Raw genomic sequence first — 23,727 nt, 5'->3', positions numbered from 1 at the left:
AAGCGGAGCTCCACCCAAAAGGGGAAGTTCCGCTTTAAGGACTGCTCCCCCGCTCCCCATTAAGGATTGGCACCTTTGAGGGGTGGGGGGAAGCGGGTACCCGAATTTGACAGGTACCCGCTCCCACTTCTGGTCCAATTGCCAAGGCGATCGGAAGCGGAAGGTGTCCTCCCTCCGTGTAGTCTTTTGGGACACATGACAGGTCCCAGAAAACTACAGGACCATTCATATAGACCAGCGCTGCTCGCGCATGCACAGTGGGTAACCCGGCTGTGAAGCCGCAAGCTATCACAGCTGAGTGCCCACACTGAAGATGACGGCCTCCTGGAATACAGGTTGGCTGGTGAAAAGGCTGTGGAGGACAAACCGCTGGACCGAGGGACAGGTAAGTGGAACTCCGCTTTAAGTCATGATAGCTTACTTCAAATCCTAAACCACGTGACTTTAAATGCTCTCATGTACAATGTTAATAGTTTGCTTCAAAGATGTGTCTAGTATTGTTTGAAGGAATTTCATGTTGAAACAATCATGTTCAATTTCTATCATTCATAGGCACCCAAAAATATTAATTCCAGAAAAGGCAAAGGGAAAAACATCTCAGAACGGGACATTCCACAAGTAAGTGCCATAACATACTATTGTAAAGATATTTACTCCTGCAAAAACAAAACATACTTCATATTGCCCCCCTAACTGTGCACAACTTTGTAAGTCATTGTAGTTGAAGGAGGCATTAAAAAAAAAGTCTCGCAGGAAGGATGGGATTGTTAAACCCAGCCAAGTTTATGGTAAATAATAAATCGTATTTTTACATCTCAAATGTAAAGTGAAATCCTCAGCAACTTAAAAGTATCTTTGTGTTTTTGATAGTGCCCCAAAGAAAACATTGTCATAGAAGAAACCAATCCTGGAGTCAGCAGGTCGCCCACAAAGTCAGCTTCATCAACAAAAGCAAGGTTAGTCTAAACCTCTAAGAATGCTAAAGTCAACAAGTAAACATGCAATTAATGTCATGTAAATATTTCAGGAGATATGTCTTTTACAAGCTTCCACCATCTTGGATAATGATGAAGGAGATTCACAAAGGATCTGAAATGAGGGCTTGCCAAGAAAGTGCCAGACAGCCAACAGCTTGGACATTGGGGGAACTGCATGAGTGCTCTGTGTGGTGGGCTCCAGAAAAGCTCACAATTCCCCAAACAACAGCATAATCAGTGTCCTGGACAGTCGAAATTTAGTCAGTGCTTCTGCTTCTATGAAATTACAAAGCAAGGTGAATTTACATTTTCAGCATTGAATATTTAGGAAAAATGTGTCAGTTCACCTAAACATCATATGCAGGTTCAGGGAATGTGGGATTGTGGATTTAAAGCATTTTGTTACATTTCATTAAACCTCTGAAAACAATACAAAACAAAAAAAGAAGCTCATAAACTTTGCAATCACTCTACTGCACCAGCAGCCAGTTTGTACAAAGTTGATGGTTTTAGTTGTTTAACCAATTCAGCTCTCTACACCCTCTGAGGACCAGAGTAATTATTTGATTTCTGGTATGGATCTTCTTAGTCAGCAAACACTTTGATATTACGTAAGATGACAAAGTAAAACATATATTTTTTATGACAAATAAGGCTTTCTTTTCATATTATTCTCTTGCAACTCTTGCAATTCTTTTTAATATACTTAGGCAATAATGTAGCAAAACAAAGAAGCACTGTTTTCTTTTTTTTACTTATGTTAGTTAACCACTTGCCCTCCACAGGGTTTACCCTCCTTCCTGACCATTTTTTGTGATACAGTGCTGCGTTACTTTAACTGACAATTGTGCGTTCATGCAACACTGCATCCAAATTAAATTTATGTCCTTTTTCCCCACAAATGGAGCTTTCTTTCGGTGGTATTTGATTGCCTGTGCAGTTTTTATTTTTTGCGCTATAAACAAAAAAAGACCAACAACTTTGAGAAAAAAAACTATATTTTTTACTATTAAACAAGTCCAGTAAAAAAAAAATAAAAATAAAATATCGTCATAAATTTAAGCCAAAATGTTTTCTGCTGCATGTCTTTGCTAAAAACAAAATCCCAATACATGTAAATTAATTGGTTTATGTGAAAGTTATAGCATCTACAAATGGCGTTATATATACTGGAATGTTTTCTTTTTATACTGGTAATGGCGACGATCAGCGACTTACAGCAGGACTGCGGCGGACATTCTGACACTGGGGGGGGAACTGACTAACTGTACCTGACATCCTCAGTGATAATAAAAAGCACTGACACTGTACTAATGGCAGTGGGCAGGAAGGGGTTAACATCTGGGGCAATCAAATGGTTAACTGTGTGCTGTGTGTGTTTTCCTATTGTGTATGTGTGTGTTATACTGTGTCAGCACATTGGTCTGTATTGCTCTGCTATGCAGAGCAATACAAAGTACTGTGCTGGAGCTGACAGGGGAGAGATCTCTAGTGTTTACATACAGACCTCTCCCTCATCAGTGATTCACGGCGATCGCCGGCTGCTGGAGAAACAATCACCAGCCGGGACCTGGTGATCGACAGCTGGGGCTGCCAATGGCGGCGCCCCTACCCGGAAATGCGAAATCACGTGTATATATACATGACTTTGCGCAGCCGTGCCGCCCTGTAGCAGTATTTCTGCTATAGCTTAGCGGGCAAGCAGTTAAAAAAAAGTTACTGTAGATAAAAAATATACATTTTTGTCTAGAATTTGTCCTGTGTAAAATTACACTAAAATTATGATTCTGGAAGAAAACATTGCAAATGAAATACAGTTTTTTTTTTGTTTTTTTAATAATGTAAAAAAAAAGAATGAAAAGTAAAAATGAAAAAAAAATATTGGTTGGTAAAACTGAAATAAAAGAAAAAAAACAGCAGGAAAATAATAGCTTAAGGGAAAAAATTAGTTAACAAGGGCAGATTAGGGTAAATAAAATTGTTAATAAGGGGTTAAATATGAACACATTTTATATAAAAATTATTTTTTTTTTACTTGTGGGGTTGCTTTAATTGACATAATCTGCAATTTGAAACTCATCACTTTAATTTGCAGATGATGCACAGTAGATACAAAACTAAAAATGTTATTTTATATTTTTCTTTTTTTGCATCTGAAGAATGTTGATAAACATGTTGTCAGACAGTCTTTATTTAGAGCAGGAGACTGTCTGGCATTGCTGAGGCTGGGGAGGGGACCATCATATACTGACTGGTTATATACCCTGAGGCCAAGTGTCTATGCATGTGGATGGATTGACTAGAGGAGATTGATTTCTGTTTTTTTGTCCTTAAATTGGACTAATATTCTTCATGGACCTTTATGAAAGTGAGGGTCCACATTGACAACACTGTAGAAAACACACACATATTTTGGTTTTAAAGACAGATGTTCAACCACATGGATCCTATTCACATGTGCTGAAGACACATAAGACAAAAGTAGACAAGAATGTTCAAAGCACGTTGAGCTGGCATGTGGAATGTTCTAGTTGAAATTAACTCTTGTGTAGCACACATGTGAATTTTTTCGTTATAACATATGGATATGGTGTTACACTTTTATTATTTGTATAATGAAATATGAATTTTTAACATATGTATTTGTTTGATACCAGTAGTATTTTGTATGGCCATTAAAGTCCTTGAGCTACAAAAATGGGGTTCTATCTATGATATACAGTATACGATGTGGGCATACATTAACATAGAACCTCTGTCTTTAGAATTGTTTGGAATATAGATATGGGCAGCAGAGTGGTTAAATGGTTAGTACATCTGCCTGGCAGTACTAGAGTTGTTGGTTTGAATCCCAGTCACGGTACCACCTGCCTGGATTTTGCATGTTCTCCCTGTGCTTGCATGGGTTTCCTCTGGGTACTCCAGTTTCCTTCCACACTCCAAAGACATGCTGGGAGGTTAATTGGCTCCTGTCTAAAGTGGCCCTAGTATGTGTATGTATGAATGTGAGTTAGGGACCTTAGATTGTACGCCCCTTGAGGGTAGGGACTGATGTTAATGTACAATATATATGTAAAGCACTGCGTAAATTGATGGCAGTATAAGTACCCAAAATAGATACAAATATATGTAGGTAACTTTATTGGGACACAAAGATATTTAGGAAAACACTAGATTAAGGAAATATCACACTAACCTTAATTAAATATATGTTTATAACATCTTTAATTGTGTTTGGAAATATTTAGTATCACTTGAATTCTAATTCAATTCCTTTACTCCATATTAGTATATAGGTAAACTCTAAAGTTTTTTTCAGTATGTTTGCCATTATGTTTCACTGTATACAGACTTCTGAAATCATTTTTGGTTAATTTGTTGCAGTGGTTTTTAAGTTCACAGGAGCATTGTCAGCCTGCCATTTGTGCATTGCTTCAGTAGGGGGTTTAGATACCTATCAGTTCTATCAGATACTGTAGGCAGCCCAGCCACCAACTAATGGGGCTCACAGCATAGGCACCACATCCCCTGTGTATATCCAGACAAAAGATAGGAGAAAAACAGAAGTTTATGTCTGTATAAGATTTTAAAGGTACCCCAGACTTAATGACTGGCCTAAAACAATGATAAAAATCTACATTTGTATTGATAAAAAACAGTAAAATAAATACACATGAAGACAATTCAATGTGCATAATTAAAATATTAGCTTCATATACAGCAAAGAAAATAAGTATTTGATCCCCTGCTGATTTTTAATGTTTGCTCACTCACAAAGAAATTATCAGTCTAAAAATCAAATGGTACAGTTGTGGCCAAAATTATTCAACCCCCACTGAAATTGAGTGTTTTGGCCAGTTTGACATTGCTTTTGATCATTCAGTCATCTTGCTTACATTTACATTAAAGAGGCACTTGTAGGTCAGACAAATATAACATAACAGTTATAATGAAATAACCACAAATGTCTTTTCTGTGCTCACAGCATTATCAGTTTTATTCAACCCCCAAGTGACATTCAATCTTAGTACTTAGTACAGCATCCTTTTACAGTTATAACAGCTTTTAAACGTGAAGCATAGCTTGACACAAGTGTCTTGCAGCGATCTACGGGTATCTTCGCCCATTCTTCATGGGCAAAGGCCTCCAGTTCAGTCACATTCTTAGGCTTGCGCACTGCAACTGCTTTCTTTAAGTCCCACCAGAGGTTCTCAATCGGATTTAAGTCTGGTGACTGCGATGGCCACTCCAAAATGTTCCAGCCTTTCCTCTGCAACCATGCTCTAGTGGACTTGGAGGTATGCTTGGGATCATTGTCCTGTTGAAAGGTCCAACGTCTCCCAAGCCTCAGGTGTGTGACGGACTGCATCACGTTTCCATCCAATATCTCCTGGTACTGAAGAGAATTCATGGTACCTTGCACACGCTGAAGCTTCCCTGTACCTGCAGAAGCAAAACAGCCCCAAAGCATGATTGACCCTCCACCATGCTTCACAGTAGGCAAGGTGTTCTTTTCATCATAGGCCTTGTTCTTCCTCCTCCAAACATAGCGTTGATCCATGGGCCCAAACAGTTCTAATTTTGTTTCATCAGTCCACAGAACACTATCCCACAACTTTTGTGGTTTGTCCACATGGCTTTTGGCATACTGCAGTCGACTCTTCTTATTCTTTGGAGACAGCAAGGGGGTACGCCTGGGAGTTCTGGCACGGAGGCCTTCATTACGCAGTGTGCGTCTTATTGTCTGGGCTGAAACTTCTGTACCCACATCTGACAAATCTTTTCTCAGTTCCTCAGCAGTCACACGGGGACTTCTCTCCACTCTACGCTTCAGGTAGCGCACAGCAGTCGAAGTCAGCATCTTCTTTCTGCCACGACCAGGTAGCGTTTCAACAGTGCCCTTTGCCTTGAATTTGCGAATGATGCTTCCTAAGGTGTCTCTTGGTATGTTTAACATCTTTGCAATCTTCTTATAGCCATTGCCCTTCCTGTGAAGAGAAATCACCTCTTCTCTTGTCTTCCTGGACCATTCTCTTGCCTTCACCATGTTTGTAACCACACCAGTAAATGTCTAGAAGGAGCTGAGTATCACAGTCATTTTAAAGCTGCCTAATTGGTGCTTATTATGCTTGATTGCTGCTCGGTGACATCCACAGGTGTTTTCAATACCTGATGGAAAGCACCTGTATGAACCTCTGTTCTTCAGAGTGGTAGTCTTTAAGGGGTTGAATAATTGTGGCAATGAAGAAACCACATAAGAACCATTTACTACTGTATTACATAAACAATTGATGTCATTTTAGTTGCATTTGGGTAGTTACAACGTCCTTGTAGGATTTGATTCTGAATACAATTCCAAATGTACACTATAGTCCCTAAACCCCTTTACAGCATTGGGGGTTGAATAATTTTGGCCACAACTGTATGTGTATTGTAACACTGAGAGATAGAATAGCAACAACAAATTCTGAAGAAATACATGTCTAACAAATTATGCACTGATTTGCATGTTCATGAGGAAAGTAAGTATTTGATCCTCTTCACAAAACATGACTTAGTACTTGGTGGCAAATCCCTTGTTGGCAATCACAGAGGTCAGACGTTTCCTGTAGTTGGCCACCAGCTTTGCACACATCTCAGGAGGGATTTTGGCCCACTCCTCTTGACAGATCCTCTCCAAGTCTTTAAGGTTTGGTGGCGGACATTTGGCTACTCAAACTTTCATCTCCCTCCACAAATTTTCAGTCGGACTAAGGTCTGGGGACTGGCTAGGCCAGTGGTGGGCAACCTTTTTTTTCAACTGAGCCAAACCTCACCCAAACCACGATTGAAATTTATTTTGAGAGCCACATCTTTAAAACTGAAAATACATCCCCCATATAGTAATTCATCCCCCATAGTAATTCATCCCCCATATTAATTCATCCCCCATAAAGTAATTCATCCCCCATAGTAATTCATCCCCCATATAGTAATTCATCCCCCATAGTAATTCATCCCCCATATAGTAATTCATCCCCCATATAGTAATTCATCCCCCATAGTAATTCATCCCCCATATAGTAATTCATCCCCCATATAGTAATTCATCCCCCATAGTAATTCATCCCCCATATAGTAATTCATCCCCCATAGTAATTCATCCCCCATAGTAATTAATCCCCTATATAGTAATTCATCCCCCATAGTAATTCATCCCCCATATAGTAATTCATCCCCCATAGTAATTCATTCCCCATATAGTAATTCATCCCCCATAGTAATTAATCCCCCATATAGTAATTCATCCCCCATAGTAATTCATCCCCCATATAGTAATTCATCCCCCATAGTAATTCATCCCCCATATAGTAATTCATCCCCCATAGTAATTCATCCCCCATATAGTAATTCACCCCCCCTATAGTAATTCATCCCCCATAGTAATTCATCCCCCATATAGTAATTCATCCCCCTATAGTAATTCACCCCCCCTGTAGTAATTCATCCCCCTATAGTAATTCATTCCCCATAGTAATTCATCCCCCCATAGTAATTTATTCCCCATATTGTGTCAATTCACTTACCTTTGCTCCGCGCGTTCCTCTCGCCGTGTTCCCGCGCCGTTCCGGTCTTCAGGGCGGACTGTGAGAGGAGAGGAGTTCGTCACGCTGCCCTGCCTACATCCTGACAGCCAATGTTTGCCACGCTCCACGGGCCGGATTAAAAGGTCCGCCGGGCCGTATGCGGGCCGTAGTTTGCCCATTGCTGGGCTAGCTGCAGAGTCCTGACTTTTGGGGCGGCCGCCCGAGAGGAGGGAGGGGAGCGGGCGCCTGGCACACAGAAGAGCCGCATTAAAGTGTGCAAAGAGCCACATGTGGCTCGCGAGCCGCGGCTTGCTGACCACTGGGCTTAATGTGCTTCTTCTTGAGCCACTCCTTTATTGCCTTGGCTGTGTGTTTTGGGTCATTGTCATGCTGTAACACCCATCCACGACCTATTTTCAATGCCCTGGCTGAGGGAAGAAGGTTCTCACCCAAAATTTGATGGTACAGTGCCCCATCCATTTTCCCTTTGATGCAGTGCAGTTGTCCTATCCCCTTAGCAGAAAAACACCCCCAAAGCAGAATGTTTCCACCACCATGTTTGACAGTTGGGATGGTGTTCTTGGGGTCATAGGCAGCATTCCTCCTCCAAACACGGCAAGTTGAGTTGATGCCAAACAGCTCGATTTTGGCCTCACCTGACCACAGCACTTTCAACAAGTCCTCCTCTGCATCATTCAGATGCTCAGTGGCAAACTTCAGATGGGCCTGAACATTTGCTTTCTTGAGCAGAGGGACCTTGCGGGCACTGCAGGATTTCAGTCCTTGTCAGCGTAGTGTGTTACCAATTGTTTTCTTAGTGACTGTGGTCCCAGCTGCCTGAAGATCATTGACAAGATCCTCACGTGTAGTTCTGGGATGATTCTTCACTGTTCTCATGATGATTGACACTCCACGAGGTGAGATCTTGTATGGTGCACCAGACCTAGGGAGACTGACAGTTGTTTTGGGTTTCATCCATTTGTGAATGATTGCACCAACTGTTGTCACCTTCTCACCAAGCTGCTTGGCGATAGTTTGGTAGCCAAGTCCAGCCTTGTGTAGGTCTACAATCTTGTCCCTGACATCATTGAACAGCTCTTTGGTCTTTGCCATGGTGGAGAGTTTGAAATCTGATTGTTTGATTGTTCCTGTGGAAAGTTGTCCTTTATACAGGTAACAAAATAAGATTAGCAGCGCTCCCTTTAAGAGACTGTTTCTAATCTCAGCTTGTTACCTGTATGAAAGACACCTGGTAGCCAGAAATCCTGCTGAATGATAGGGGATCAAATACTTCTTTCCCTCGTGAACATGCAAATCAGTGCATAATTTGTTAGACATTTTTGTAGAATTTTTTGTTGCTATTCTGTCTCTCAGTGTTACAATACACCTACCGTTCGATTTTAGACTGATCATTTCTTTGTGAATGGGCAAACATTCAAAATCAGCAGGGCATCAAATACTTATTTTCTTCACTGTATGTCTGATACCTCAGAGAGCCACCTCCTATGCTTCTAAACCTGTGTATGTGATTATTTGTGCACAAGCATGTGAATAAATAATGATGCAAAAATGAAGTGAAAAAAATCACTTGAACATGTATGAAAAATATTATATGAGTGCTGTGCTATCACTAATAGTTTATCTGTGAGTAATACCGCCAAAGACATGTTGCTAGGTGAATTGGCTCCTGTCTAAATTGGCCCTAGTATGTGTATGTATGAATGTAAGTTAGGGACCTTATATTGCTCACCCTTTGAGGGTTAGGGACTGATGTGAATGTACAATATATATGTAAAGTGCTGCATAGATTGACAGCACTATATAAGTACCTATAATAAATCAAATAAATAACCACTGTCTGTGAACTGATGTTGTAAGTGTTTTCAGCAATCATTAACTAATCAGAAAAAACAGAAAAACTATCAATGAATCAAATATATTGACCCCCATGACAAAGGTAAATATGCGCTCCAACGCTAAACAGACTCCTTTTCTTCTTAATCAGCAAGGACTTTGAAGAACCTCAGCAGCACAGGTGGATGGATGGATGCACAATTAAGTGTGTATTTACATGTTAAAAGACAATGGGAGCCTGTATGTGCTCACTGTTATTTTATTTAAAAAATTATAAAAAATAGAAAGCCACTCACATGTATTAAGACCAAACATGATCCTATACTGCTTTAAAAAATTTGCATCTGCAACTGTCAGGATGGATGGCAATGGATTGGATCCTGCAATGTAAATTTCATCTGTCAGCTTGCTCCCTCTCTCTCAGTGCTGTGAAGCCACTCCCCAAACACACCCCTAGGCCTATTGTCATATTGACGTCATCAGGGGGCAAGGCTAAGCCAACACATGAGAGAAACATTTATGCTGCAAACTTACTTTCCACTGTAGTACCTTCCACTTGGCATAACCACTTCCCGGCCACCCTATAGCAGTTTCACTGCTACAGGGTGGCTGCTCTGTGTGTGTGTGTGATTTTTCATTTCCAGATAGGGAGGCGCGCACGGGCGCCATCCTACCTGCACTGTTCTTGACTCCCATATGTGTCAATCACCGGGTCATGGCCAGCAATTCATGGTTGGGACTCCGTATTCAGTGGAGAAGCTGACAGGAGAGAGATCTGTGAGTGTTAACAACACAGGTCTCTCTCCTGTCAGCAGGGACGTGCTGGATTTTATCTCTCTGCAACATAGAGAGATAAAAGCCAGCATGTCCCCTAGTAAAACAGTACACAGTCTAATCACTCCCTAGCACACAGTTAACCCTTTGATCACACCAGATGTTAATCCCTTTTTTTTATTAGCACTGATCACTGTATTAGTGTCACTGGACATGTCAGTGGCAGTTAGTCAGGTCCCACCCAGTGTAACTTAGTGTCAGAATGCCTGCCATACTATTGCAGTCCTGCTATAAGTTGCTGATTGCTGCCATTACTAATATGAAAAATAAATAAAAGTTCCATTTTATATATATATATATATATATATATATATATATATATCGCCATTTGTAGACTCTCTAACTTTCAAGCAAACCAATTAATATACACTTATCATAAATTTTTTTTAATCAAAGACATGTAGCAGAATACATTTTGGCCTTAATTTAATAAGAAATTGTATTTTTTTTTATTGTATATGTTCTATAGCAAAAAGTTAGAAATATTGTTTTTTTAAATTTTTTTTTTTTTTCATTAATAGCGCAAAAATAAAAAAGCCCAGAGGTACCACCAAAATAAAGCTCTATTTGTGTGAAAAATCGTATAAATTTGATTTGTGTACAGTGTTGCAGGACCACGCAATTGTCAGTTAAAGTAGCCCAACACTGTGTAGCAAAAATTGGCCTGGTCATGAAGGGGGGTAAATCTTCCGGAGGGCAAGTGAACAATGAGGATGGTAAGACACAGGAGCTGGCACTATTGTTACATGGAAATCATGGCATGGCTGAAAAGACTCTACACCAAAGCAAAAAATATAAATTTGTGTATTGCATTTATCTGAGATCACCACAAATACATATTTATACTTGGCATAACATAACGATTGTTGTGGTAACGTGTTGTGCATATCAAAAGTAGTAATTACATGGAGCCAGTAATTACATGGATATATTACATTATATTGCACTTGGTGGAGGTGGTGAGGAGTCCCAGGCACACCCCCGACACCTCCCCTCTCTATACCCTGCAGTACAGCGCCTTTGGCATCGCAGTTGCTTTTTCCGCAGTGTTCTGTCCTGAGGATTGTTTACAGATTATAACAACTAATCTTAAACCAAACAAGGCATTAAAGGCTGAGTACTGGAGTAAGGAGAAGAAGGATTTGCATGGAGGATGTGGTCTACCCTATGGCTGGCCATACACTATACAATTTTTTGTCCAATTTTTGCCCAATTTCCTTTAGATTTACCTTCAACTATGTAGTGCAAGAGCCTGCCTATTTGGATACAATTGAAAGTGTTGTTAGGTTTGACCTCACATTATATGGTTTTCGGTAAATCTAAACCAAAATTCTCAAAAATATTTTATAATGTATGGCCAGCCTATAGAGAGACTGAGGATATTAACCCAAGAAACCTTATCACAGAGTCCAATTAAAGGGACACAAGCACGGTTTGACCAAGTATTATATGTGAGGTCAAAAGCTCCAGGTGAGAGCACATCTGGAGGAGACACTGTGTGCATGAAGTTGAGTATTCATTTGCATGCAGATTGGCACATACATTGAAGACAACACAAAGAAGGATTATACTGATTAAATGAGATGTTTTATTTATTCATCATAGTTTTTTTGGTTCTTTTGAGATGATGAGATCCTGATGGACACTGGATTTAACGGGAAAGCACAGCACTCTTTTTGGTTTATTTTTATCATGTAAACACCCAGGTCACATCAAAGCCGATTTTGAAATCATGCGACTTACAGTGAAGTCGCACAATTTCAAAATCAGGTGACCTGCCAATTTCCTTGCAATTTGCAAGACATCTGACACAGATGTCTATGCAAATCGCAATAAAAGTAGTGCATGCACTACTTTAGAAATCGGTGCGGCTGTGACCAAGTGTGAACCGCACCGATATGACCGCTCTAATAGCGGACAATAGGGTGCAACTTGGCATACCATTTGCAAGTTGTCTGGCATTCAAATCACACCCGATGTGACCGGGGGCTAAACAACAAAGTTAAAGTGGTTGTAAAAGTAAAAGTTTTTTTTTTTTTACCTTAACCTCCCTAGCGGTCTGATTATGTCCATATTTCTGTGCTGAAAGCGGTACATTTTTTTGCATGGAAATATGTTGTTTTTTTATTTTAGGCCTGTAATTTTTAGGAATAACTCACTGAAATCTGTCCGAACAAGAGTCTAGTAAACATCCCGGGTATAATAAAACTTGAAACACGAAATCACAAATTATAATATAATAAATAATCATAAAAAATAATAATATAATAATACATTTAATTCAATAATATAATCAAACTAAAAACACTGAAATTTGAAATATAGCTCCAAGTTTGCACATCGCTGAGCTCAGTCGCAGAATCGTTTTCAGTGTCTGATGACGAGTTTCCCCACGAATCATTATCACTAAATTCTGCAAGTGGTTCTGATTTACTATCGCTGTTCTCTAGCTGTTCTCAAACCGCTTTTGACCTAAAGGGACGCTTTTTGAACGATATGGACTTTTATAAGTTTCCATGCAGAAAGAACAGTAAAAATGCAGGCAGGGCACAGGACAAAGCACTCGGGACAAAATGTATGTGAAATGGTTTGATACAGTAATGTTATACTATGTTATTTTAGTGTATTTTGTGAAGGTCACATTTTAAAATTTTCAAATCTCACGCCGGTTCCGGCCCCCGTACATCCCTACGCTCGCAGAAGACCTACCCGGAAGATGGATGCCGGCATTGGCCGGAGGAAATGGCCGGGTACGCTGCAGGGGACAAATTATGGGAGCGCAGGACAAGTTAAGTGCTGCAGGGAATCCCCGAGCAACACTGAAGGTATTCCCGAGTGTAGCTCGGGGTTACCGCTTTTGGTACTGAAACTTTACCTCGAGCTACACTGGGGAATACCGCTAGGGAGGTTAATGCATTCTCTGCATTAAGGTAAAAAAAACCCACAGCCCCCCCTGCCCCAAATTCTCACCTGAGCCTGATATTGGTTCAGCACTGTGCATGTCTGCAGCAGCTACTCTCCCAACTTTCAAAGGCTTGGTTGAGAGCAGAAGGGAGCTAGGCTGGGACCGGGACTGTAAAAGAGGAGGATCGAGGCTGCTCTGTGCAAAATTATTGCACAAAGCAGGTACGTATGAAACGTTTGTTATGAACAATGTAAAAAACACTTTCAGTGCATTAGAGGCTCATATCTTGCAAATGCACAAAAGTCCATAGTAGTCCATAAATGTCCATTACTGTATAACTGCTTAGATGGCAGCCATCCCATAGTTTGCTAATTCTATATAGATAATGTATAAGAAGAAAGAGAGAAAGGCACCTTCTAAGTGCAATATTAACACAATTTAATAAGCCACTGTATACATAAAAACTCACAATAGTGATGAAGTAAAAAAGGCCTGTAGAAGGAGCAGCTATCTCCGAGTGCGTAACCTTTCTTCTTTGGTTGCCCACGTCTCCCCTTGGTGACATCGCATCTCTTACGGTCCACACTGGTCACATACACTTCCGGAGTCAGTGCCCTAGGACGCTTCTACCATCTACGGTGGTCCCTATGGCAGTCAGACAGACTTCTACAGGTTGTGGATGACGGTGGCAAACCTGGAGACTATACCTTATTGATGGGCTTTTTTACTTCTTCACTATTGTGAGTTTTTATGTATACAGTGGCTTATTAACTTGTGTTAATACTGCGCTTAGAAGGCACCCCTTTCTCTTTCTTCTTATACGTTTGTTATGAAGCTTTATTATCACTTTCAAGATTGATGTTTTAAATTTCAAGTGTTTTATATAAAACAGGTCTAAAAATGAAAAGATTTTAAAAGTCTATTGTTGAAAAATAATGAGTTTCAGCAGATTTTTTTGTGTCGTAAAATGCATTGTGCAGTTGAATTGGGTAAATGACAAGAGCAGCAAATTTTACAAAGTTCACTCATCTCTAGCCGTGGCATTATGTGTGTATCTGAATGACCCGTACTTTGTCATAAAGAATCCAGCTTCTTTTATTATGATTTGTGAGCACTTTTTAAAAAAGCTACAACTGGTCTATGCTGTATTTTCAACAAAATAGTCACATCACAACAATAAATCTAGAAGTGCACATAGACATTTTATTTTCACATGTAATTTGTTTCTTTGGCATAGTATAGATTGATTTATGCACAGTAATATAAATGCAATATTTTCATGTCTAAAAAAATACCAGCTGATTATGTGAAAACCACTTCAGGACAAAAGTACAGAGGAAAGAAAAATATTTTAAACAAATACAGTACATATACGAAATTTTATTTTATTTTGCGGTACCTAAAATTCAGAGCACAAAATTAGTAACATCAGAATGCTGCTAATAAAGTACTGGCATACCTGCCAGCCTTTGGATAGCTTTTAATAAACTGCTATCTGCAGCCAAGCTAAATGTACTAATTCACATTATAGACATTATAATATCTATTAACCAGTTAACTACATTTGAAAATACATAAGGAAATAGGCAAGACAACTATTCATATTTATAGGTATCTATGTACTTAGATAACCCAAATGACATTTAATTTATCACATACAACTAAATACTACTTCCTGAGCAAATATTGGGTGGATTTAAACATCAGTGCTCTTAGAAATCAGGCCAATAGTAATAATCTCATATCACAAACAATTATTGTTAATACAGGAAAAATGTTATAACTTGTTATTAAAACATCTAACAGTGTTTCTCATCCTTATCCTAGGCCAGTGTTCATGGTATATTGCCTGTGGTACTGCTCAGAGGTCAAGATGGAAGCTAGGTGTATTATTATTTATTTATTTCAGGTACTTATATAGCGCCATCAATTTACGCAGCGCTTTACATATATATATTGTACATTCACATCAGTCCCTAACCCTCAAGGGTGTACAATCTAAGGTCCCTAACTTACATTCATATATACACATACTAGGGGCAATTTAGACAGGATCCAATTAACCTACCAGCATGTCTTTGGAGTGTGGAAGGAAACTGGAGTACCCAGTGGAAACCCACGCAGGCACAGGGAGAACATGCAAACTCCAGGCAGGTGGTATTAGGAAACAATGAGGTTTATTTACTAAAAGGGTAGATCATGTGAACTTTCAAAATACATTTTTGCTTATTTAAGTTAAAGAGGTGAAACAAGATGAAACTTGATTTTGCAAATAAACAATCATGTGCAAAAAAAAGAAAGCATTTTTTTCTTGCATGTAGTTGTATAATTGATCACTAAGCTAAGTAAATTTTTTTCTTGGCAAAGAGGTGATTGCAGCCGTATTAGTGCACTTGCGACAGAAACAATTGAGTAATGTCCATGATTACAGGTTCACCTCCAGTAATGTTGTGTACCTTATCCAGTGCAGAAAATACAGCAAAGGATTTTACGTTGGTGAAACAGGACAAAAGTTGCGAACAAGGATGAATCTGCACAGACATACCATCAAGGAACATAAAGAAGATGACTTTTGCACACCTGTGGAACACCATTTGGCACAACAAGACCACACTATGGAAGACCTCAATATCTTAGTTCTTAAAGGAAATGTCAAAATTATCCAGGAAAGGAAAACTTTTGAACTAAGAATGATATTTCTATTTGATACAAAAGATAACAGCCTTGATTTGGACATGGGATTCCTCACTCATTTTCCAACAGTTTTACGACCCTGTGAGTGTTGTCCCAACCCCCAGTCTTTACTTTTGCTCTGTCTTATCTCTAGTCTACTCCTAGTTTTATAAGCATTGCTGTGTACTTCTGTTTGTGTATGTTTTTTTCATTTTTTTCCCCCTTAGAGATTGTTTCTTTTAACATTCTTCATAATTTTGTGAAGTAGTACTGCTTGGACCTTCAAGAAGAGGACATACTCCAAAAGCTTGTCCTGAAAATTGTATGTTAATGCAAATAAAAAAAGTATCATGGACAGTACTCAAGTGTTTCTTGGCAAAGGGAATTTTCACTTAACTTACTGAATGTGATGAATCTGTGAATTTTCACTTTGTTTTAAATCATGTATTCACTTTGAATCTGAACATGTTCTACCTAAATCAGGGTCAATGTCATGACTTTATCTGTGTTCAAGTAATCGTAGCTTGTCTACTGTAAAAAACAAGAATCAATTAAGTTCATCCACTGTTTAATCCACCTGAGTAGGAAACGAACATATTAGCATCAGTTGCTGAAACCTGATAAGGATGAGATTCATTGACACAAACAGTACATTTCATAGATTACATTACACATTTTTATTATACAATCATAATTTATGAACATTACAACATGACTTGATTGATGTTTTATGAATACACATTGTTTTGCTAGTTATAACAAAGAAACAAAATACATTGTTTATACTTGTTTAAAGTGTTTCCTAATGCCAATGTTGACCACCTTCTGAAAACGATAGTTGCCGGGCTGTCGATAGCTGCAATAATTTCACTAGAGTCCTAAATCTCTAAACTCCTTATCTACGTGTTTGTCCCAAGTCACTTAAAGTATCAAAGCCAAGTAGATTTGAATGACAGCCAGGCAACAATCATCTTTAAAAATATGACAACAATGTAGCCCATGCAGTTCTCACAGGACAGGTTTTTTATACGTGATGACGTGGAACTTTTGATTTACATTTTTGTAATGGGTTAATTGAATAGTGCACCAAGGCATCTACTGAAGTGCAGTAAAACACTGAACATCTGATTATTAAGGAGACAAAGGAAATTAAGGAAACCTTCAAAACAATAGTTATTGCATACTTACCTGAGTTTAGATATGTAAGTATTTACAAACCAGGAGCTGTCATTAGGAAGGAAAGCTGCATTTTACAAGATAATTTTCCCCAGACCTTAGTGAATGAGATGAAGATCTGCTGATGTCTATTATCCAATCAAGTGCAAGCAAAAGAGCACATGATTGAGTATTCATTCCAAAGTGAAATTTCACCACATTCACTAAGATCTGAGGGAAAGTCCTTTGCAAACTCCAACTTCTCTTGCAAAGTAAACAGTTTATTTGCCTTTAGTATATCTACCCTGCAGAGTAAGACAACACTACCCTATTTTCTCCATGTGATATCTGTTCCTAAAAAAAAAACCTATGTATTCTTTGGTAACATAATTTTACCCAATATAATATGAAACATTTTACATACACCATCCTCTCTTTTAATAAATTAAGACAAAAGTAAGTACATATTTATTTTTATGTAACTGGCAGTGACTTGCTATATTAAATTTTTACTTTGGATGCAACAAAGAATAATTAATTTGTAATTCATAAATCCAATTTTAATGATATCTTCTTGATTTTGTTTAATGATTTATTCAAAGGCATACTGTACATTTATATATATTAGCTATGTCATAATAGGAAATGTATTGACGGACAACTCTTTCACAATCTCAGCAGATGTATATTCAGTTTTCATGGTGTAATATTTTTGTCATTATTAAAAATCTTATGCTCATTTCTCTACCTATCTCTACCTTACCATTCCTACACCAGTGACTTGCTCTTTTGGTCCTTACTCCCAGCTACACAGATGAAAGGTTGATCAATAAGCTTTGAGCCTTATCCGAAAACTCGTGCTCCCCATTCAGTATGGCATACACAAAAATGTTATCAACAATTTAACTAACTTATCAGCCAGCACAGTGTTTTGAACTCTCAACTTTTTTCTTGGAAAGTACCCTAGCTACTTATTTAAGTGGGGTACACACTATGAAAAAATCAGAAGAAGAATTCCACAAGAGGAACGATTCAATTTTCATATAGTGTGTACACAACTTTTGACATCTGATTCAAACTTTCCAAACAAAAATTTCTGAAGAAACAAACTCCAAACTTTGTCTTGTATGTAAACAGAATTAACAATTTTCATTTAACGTGTACTGTTTTTGTACAAGACGAATTGAATATGAAAGACTGCGCATGATCAGAAACAATACAAAATAATAATCTACGCTACAACATTTCTACATCAAACAAAAGAAAATAGCCTTTGTCATTCAAGAATTTTCATACAATTAGCACCATCCTTGGGTTTGACTTGCTGTGAAACATCGAAGAAAACTGGACAATTATTCACCCGATTTTCTTATAAAGTGTACTCAGCTTTAGACTATTGGCCTTCATTCCTGCCTTTTATGATAATTAGCAGAACAAGTAAGATTGATAAAGATTAATTTGTTCCTTAGGATAAGTAATCTGTAAAAGATGAAACAGTTCCTTTTATTACATATAAAAAAGGAAGACTCTGATATTACAAGACTATTGGTAAAATTGTGGTTAGAAAGGGCAGCTTCTTCTACAAACAGGATAGGAGGGAATTTGTATTTAATTTTTATTTCCTTGTGAGCCAGCCAGGTCTTTTACTGTGCTAATTAAAATATATTTCCATAATTAAATTATCCCTTGATGTTTTCAGCACAAAGATTTTAATGAGAGGCATTAGCCTAGTGAAAACACTGTCTTTCTGCACGTTTCAGATTTAGCATTCAGTGTGGTAATTTACAGCCTTATGCAGATATCAACTTGCATTCGAACAATTGAATGAGTAAGTTACAATGCAACATATTGCTACTGAGCACTGGGTATATTGTACAATAAATGGTACAAACTTTATTAAATGTATGACTGCATTCAAACAATAGCGTTCTGAGAATAAGTTTAAACATTCACACACAGAAGTAGTACTTGGCTATATGGAAATTCATACTGTTTTGCATAGTCAGCTTACATCAGTAATTATTTTTCTTCATAACCCAGCACCTCAACAGCACTCTACTGAGTGCATTTTGCTACATAGTGTGGAAGGGGGTGTATTTAGCTAATTGGCTTAACATGTGTGATCAGCAAAGCATTCTTCTGAAGGGCACTTCCAAGTGGGCTTACCTAGGTGGTAGAGTACTAAATCACTGAGAAATGTTGGAACTGAATATGTAGTTTGCATGCTTCTGTATGCAAGCCTGTAATGCCTATGAAATGTGTTGGTCTTGGACCCTTTGTTTCTTGGGTAATTTTTACAGCAAAGCATTGTTGCCCAAATGCCAGGGTCATGAGAAGTCACTTGATGTCATTTCTTTAGCCAAAGGAACAGAGCCACAAGATATTCTGTTTGTAGCAAGATGTTTATGACATCTAGTAAACTAACATCTAAGTTAGAAATCCTTAAGTCTGGGGGAGATGAAAAGAGGTTTTGGGGTAGATAAGAAGCAAAAGTGTGACTTTTAGGATAATGAATATGGTGGTTGAACGTGACTCTGTTATCCTCGCAGAACCCTTCTGCTAGCTCCTCCTGTGGTGGGTGTGGTGCCGCCACTATTGGACAGTTTCCAGAAAATAGGTTTATAAGGCGGAGGTCCAGGCGAGACCAGTAGAATCCCCCCCCTTAGTGGCCAGAGGACGCTCTGATGCCAGGATTTCTGCCAAGGCTTTATGGGCTCATCGACTAGTCGTGCCTATGGCTTCTCCGTGACCCCCTGGGCAGTATGGTTCTGATGGGATTTGTTCCTTCCTGCTTCCACATAGCTTTGGTAATGTATTAATTCTATGCTGTGATGCTGTCAAATGATGTGCCAATTTCATACTGTAATGCTCACACTCTTACTGGAGTGTGTTATTATGCAGATTGTGATGACTATAAGATATATCCTCTTGTGTGTTGTGTGATCATAAAAGTGGAGGTTCTGACAGTGCAAGAATATTGCAGTTGGATTCTGTTATTTCTTGGAGTGACGGGTGAATGCTATGATGTTCCAGAGTAGGTGCTCATTTGGTAGATGGTCTTTCACATGCGTAGAATATGTAATGGTTTAAATGCTGATTAAAAGTACCTGCATGACTACATGTTGATTGTGTGCGTGTATATGACTTGTATTTAGTTATTGCACCCTGTATCTCTATTACAAAGCCCTAAGGCAAGATCAGGCACAAGCCGTTAGGGCCAGTTCACCCTGGAATATGTGTTCCTGTGCAGTCTTGTTTTGCAACCCATTCAACCGAATGGGCTGCAAAATACACTGGAATGCAGAAAAAGTAGAGCAAGCACTAATTTTTTAGAATGCAAAGCACCAAACTGCATGGTGTTTCAGTACCATGTGATATGTGCTGCATTTGTGAGTTGCATTTGGGGTGCCATTAGCAATTTATTGCTCTCGCAAGGGCAGTATGTTCACCCACATTGTGGGGAATACACAAGGAACGTACCTCTCCCACACCATATTTTGATGTGAACTGGCCTTTAATGCTGGCATGTTTTTCATAAAACCATCAGATGACATAAACTGCGGCCCACTTGTGTTATATAAACTCTGTGGGAGGTTATTTACTAAAACTAGACAGTGCAAAATCTGGTGCAGCTCTGTAGAGAAACCAATCAGCTTCCAAGGTTTATTGTTAAAGCTTTATTAAACAAGCAGCAGTTAGAAGCTGATTGGCTACCATGCACAGCTGCACCAGATTCTGAGTGCTCCTGTTTTAGTAAATCTTCCTCTGTGTTTTCTATTACCTTTCACTCTGAAATGATGTATCAACTCGGAGAAATCTGAACCCAAAAACGTTCATTCAAAAATACTGACATCAATGTCCCTTACCATTGACTGGCCACATATGACTCAGTAAGAACATCTGAAGAAACAGTTCTTTGCTGTAGCAGATAAGAGAAAACATTATTGCAAGTACTTCAGTGCATAAAGATTCTGAGAATCTGTGTAACATTTCATAACTGTGTATAAATAAATAACACAGTCAGAGGCTCCAGTACACTGGCCAATTTGTCATCTTTGAAATGGGTCAAAGATGAGAACTTGCAGGGCAGAGCATCATACTTGCTCTAACATACTTCAATTCTACTTATTTATAGAAATTACATTTTCATTTTACATATACTTGCACCTACGGCAAAAGTAAAGACACATAATCAATGTTACCATTTGAACAATAATAAGAACTAAATATATAATTTGTCTATGTTTTCTGAAACAACCCCCCATCCTCATTCATTATACTACAAAACTGCTTTTCAATAGAGAATTCAGTGCATTACTGCGAACGTTATGCTGAAGTCTTTGCCTAGAACACTTCAAAATAAATACATTTCAACTCTCAGGGAGGGTGCCTTCTATAAGGCTTAAATATATTGCCTGGAGTTTTGAATATAATAATGTCTTCACTAGCTGATTGTCTTTAAGTTCCTGCAAGCATGGTAATTGTCACTTATTTCATGTTTAATGAATAAGTTACCAAAAAGCACGCGCCTCTCCAATCCCCAGCTGTAACAGCAGGTTTGGGATCTTCTTCTCGCACCCACTGTCACAATTTAAAAATTGGACTCTGCCCACACAATGCCATGTCAATCATTCAGTTGTTTCAATATTTCTGTAAAAGTCACATGGAATGTAGTCTGTATCATGCTTTATTTTGGAAGCTCCAAGGAGCAGGGCCCTCCTTTCCCTCTTGTATTGAACAGTATTGTTGCTGTATTGTCTCCCGGTATATTGTAAAGCGCTGAGCAAACTGTTGGCGCTATATAAATCCTGTATAATAATAATAATAATCAGCCCTTTCAAGCTCGGAAGAGGTTAACTGCATAGTCCCCAGTAGCAAAGGTTTATGAGATTTTTTTTTTTAATGTCTGTTTGTAGCCTTTTTTTTACATCAGAGCTAATATTTGGTAATCTTTGTATGAGCTAAATTTAAATTAAGTGTATTGCTGCAAGAAGCTCCAGGTTAAAGGGGACTTAGCATCTGAAATATATTTTCAAGTTCAGTGCATACATGTAATGTCATTACCTCTCTCAGAGATCACAGTACTCTGACTGACAATGCTTTCATCTTCTTTTTCCATTCTGATGGACAAAACCATCTCTCTTGGTGCATTATACAGGGTCAGCATTTTTTCTGGAAAATCTGGCTCAAAAATAGCACACATATCAGATCTTTGTGTGTACATACAGATTTGCTCACTACTGCAGCCTCTCATTTCTAACTTGCTGAAAAGTTATAATTCTACAGTCTGATCAATGGGGAAGAGAAGACTAAGGAAATGCTTCATCCTGCATGCAGCAAATTAATGCCATAATCACAACCTATGCCAAATAATTTACCTAGAATAACTGTTTTTTTTAGCTGCAATCTGGGATAAGCAAATACTGTCTAATTACAAGAAGCATGTGTATTCTTACTGGAATCTTATTTTTTTTTTTTTGAGCTTCTTGTTTTTGAAAACTAGCCATTGCTGCTCTCTTTGTTTGCTAAGGGTAACTGCTCTTGTATCTACTGCCCGCCTGTAGTTTTCTGCAGGCAGGCTGTAGTGGGATGACCTGCTGGATTCATCCCACAGTTCTGATCTCTGCATTGGTTATGTGTAGCACAGGAATTATGCCACTACTGTTACAAAGTAATATCTGGATTTTCAAAGGCATTTGATGCACTAAGTACAACCCCAATTCCAAAAAAGTTGTGATATTGTGTAAAGTCTACATTAAAAGCAGAATGCAGGAATTTGCAAATCACTTAAACCCATACTGCATTTTATTCACAATAAGGTACCATTTTAAGAGAAACATAGCATAATTTTGGGGCAGCACAGTGGCTAAATGGTTAGCACTTCTGCCTGGCAGTACTAGGGTCGTTGGTTCAATGCCCAGCCACGGCACCTCCTGTCTGGAGTTTGCATTTTCTCCATGTGCCTGCTTGGGTTTCCTCCAGGTACTCCGGTTTCCCCCCACACTCCAAAGACTTGCTGGTAGGTTAATTGGATCCTGTCTAAATTGTCCCTAGTATGTGTATGTATGAATGTGAGTTAGGGACCTTAGATTGTACACCCCTTGAGGGTTAGGGACTGATGTGAATGTGCAATATATATGTAAAAGCGCTGCGTAAATTGACGGCACTATATAAGTACCTGAAATAAATAAATAATTTTGAAACTGCATGCAGCAACTTATCTCAAAAAAATTGGGACATGGCCATGGTTATCACAGTGTAGCAGTCCCTCTTCTTTTAACAACCCTCTGTAAATATCTGGGAACCAGTTGCTGCTTTTGATTTGCAAACCATTGCGTATTAACTAGATGTGAAACTAGCACGCTATGTTAAAAGTCACAAACAAAATATATAGTACAAATCAGCATGTGTACATCAAACATATGTTTCTAAAGCTGCTGCTGTGTGTAAAGGATAACACCTTTAGATACTATACCATACCATATATAACTTAACAGCACTGCTCTTAACTTATGTTGCATAAAACAGACTACTAGGACCAGATTCGTAGATCTATTACCCTGATATCAGCTGCCCGTTACAATTGGGATGCTCCTCTCTCTCGGGCATGCTTACTTCTTTTTCTGGACCTTCATAAGGCCTTCGATAGTCTGACATGGGAATATTTGTTTACTACCCTGCAGGCGTTTGGCTTTGGTCCCATGTTTCTTGCTCTGCTACATTCGCTATATGCTAATCCCTTGGCCCAGGTCTCCATCAAAGG

Source organism: Staurois parvus, unplaced genomic scaffold (assembly GCF_062004578.1).
Source record: "Staurois parvus isolate SC_StPar_1 unplaced genomic scaffold, SC_StPar_1.0 ptg000147l, whole genome shotgun sequence".
Classification (NCBI taxonomy): Eukaryota; Metazoa; Chordata; class Amphibia; order Anura; family Ranidae; genus Staurois; species Staurois parvus.
Note: the sequence above shows the minus strand (reverse complement) of the source record.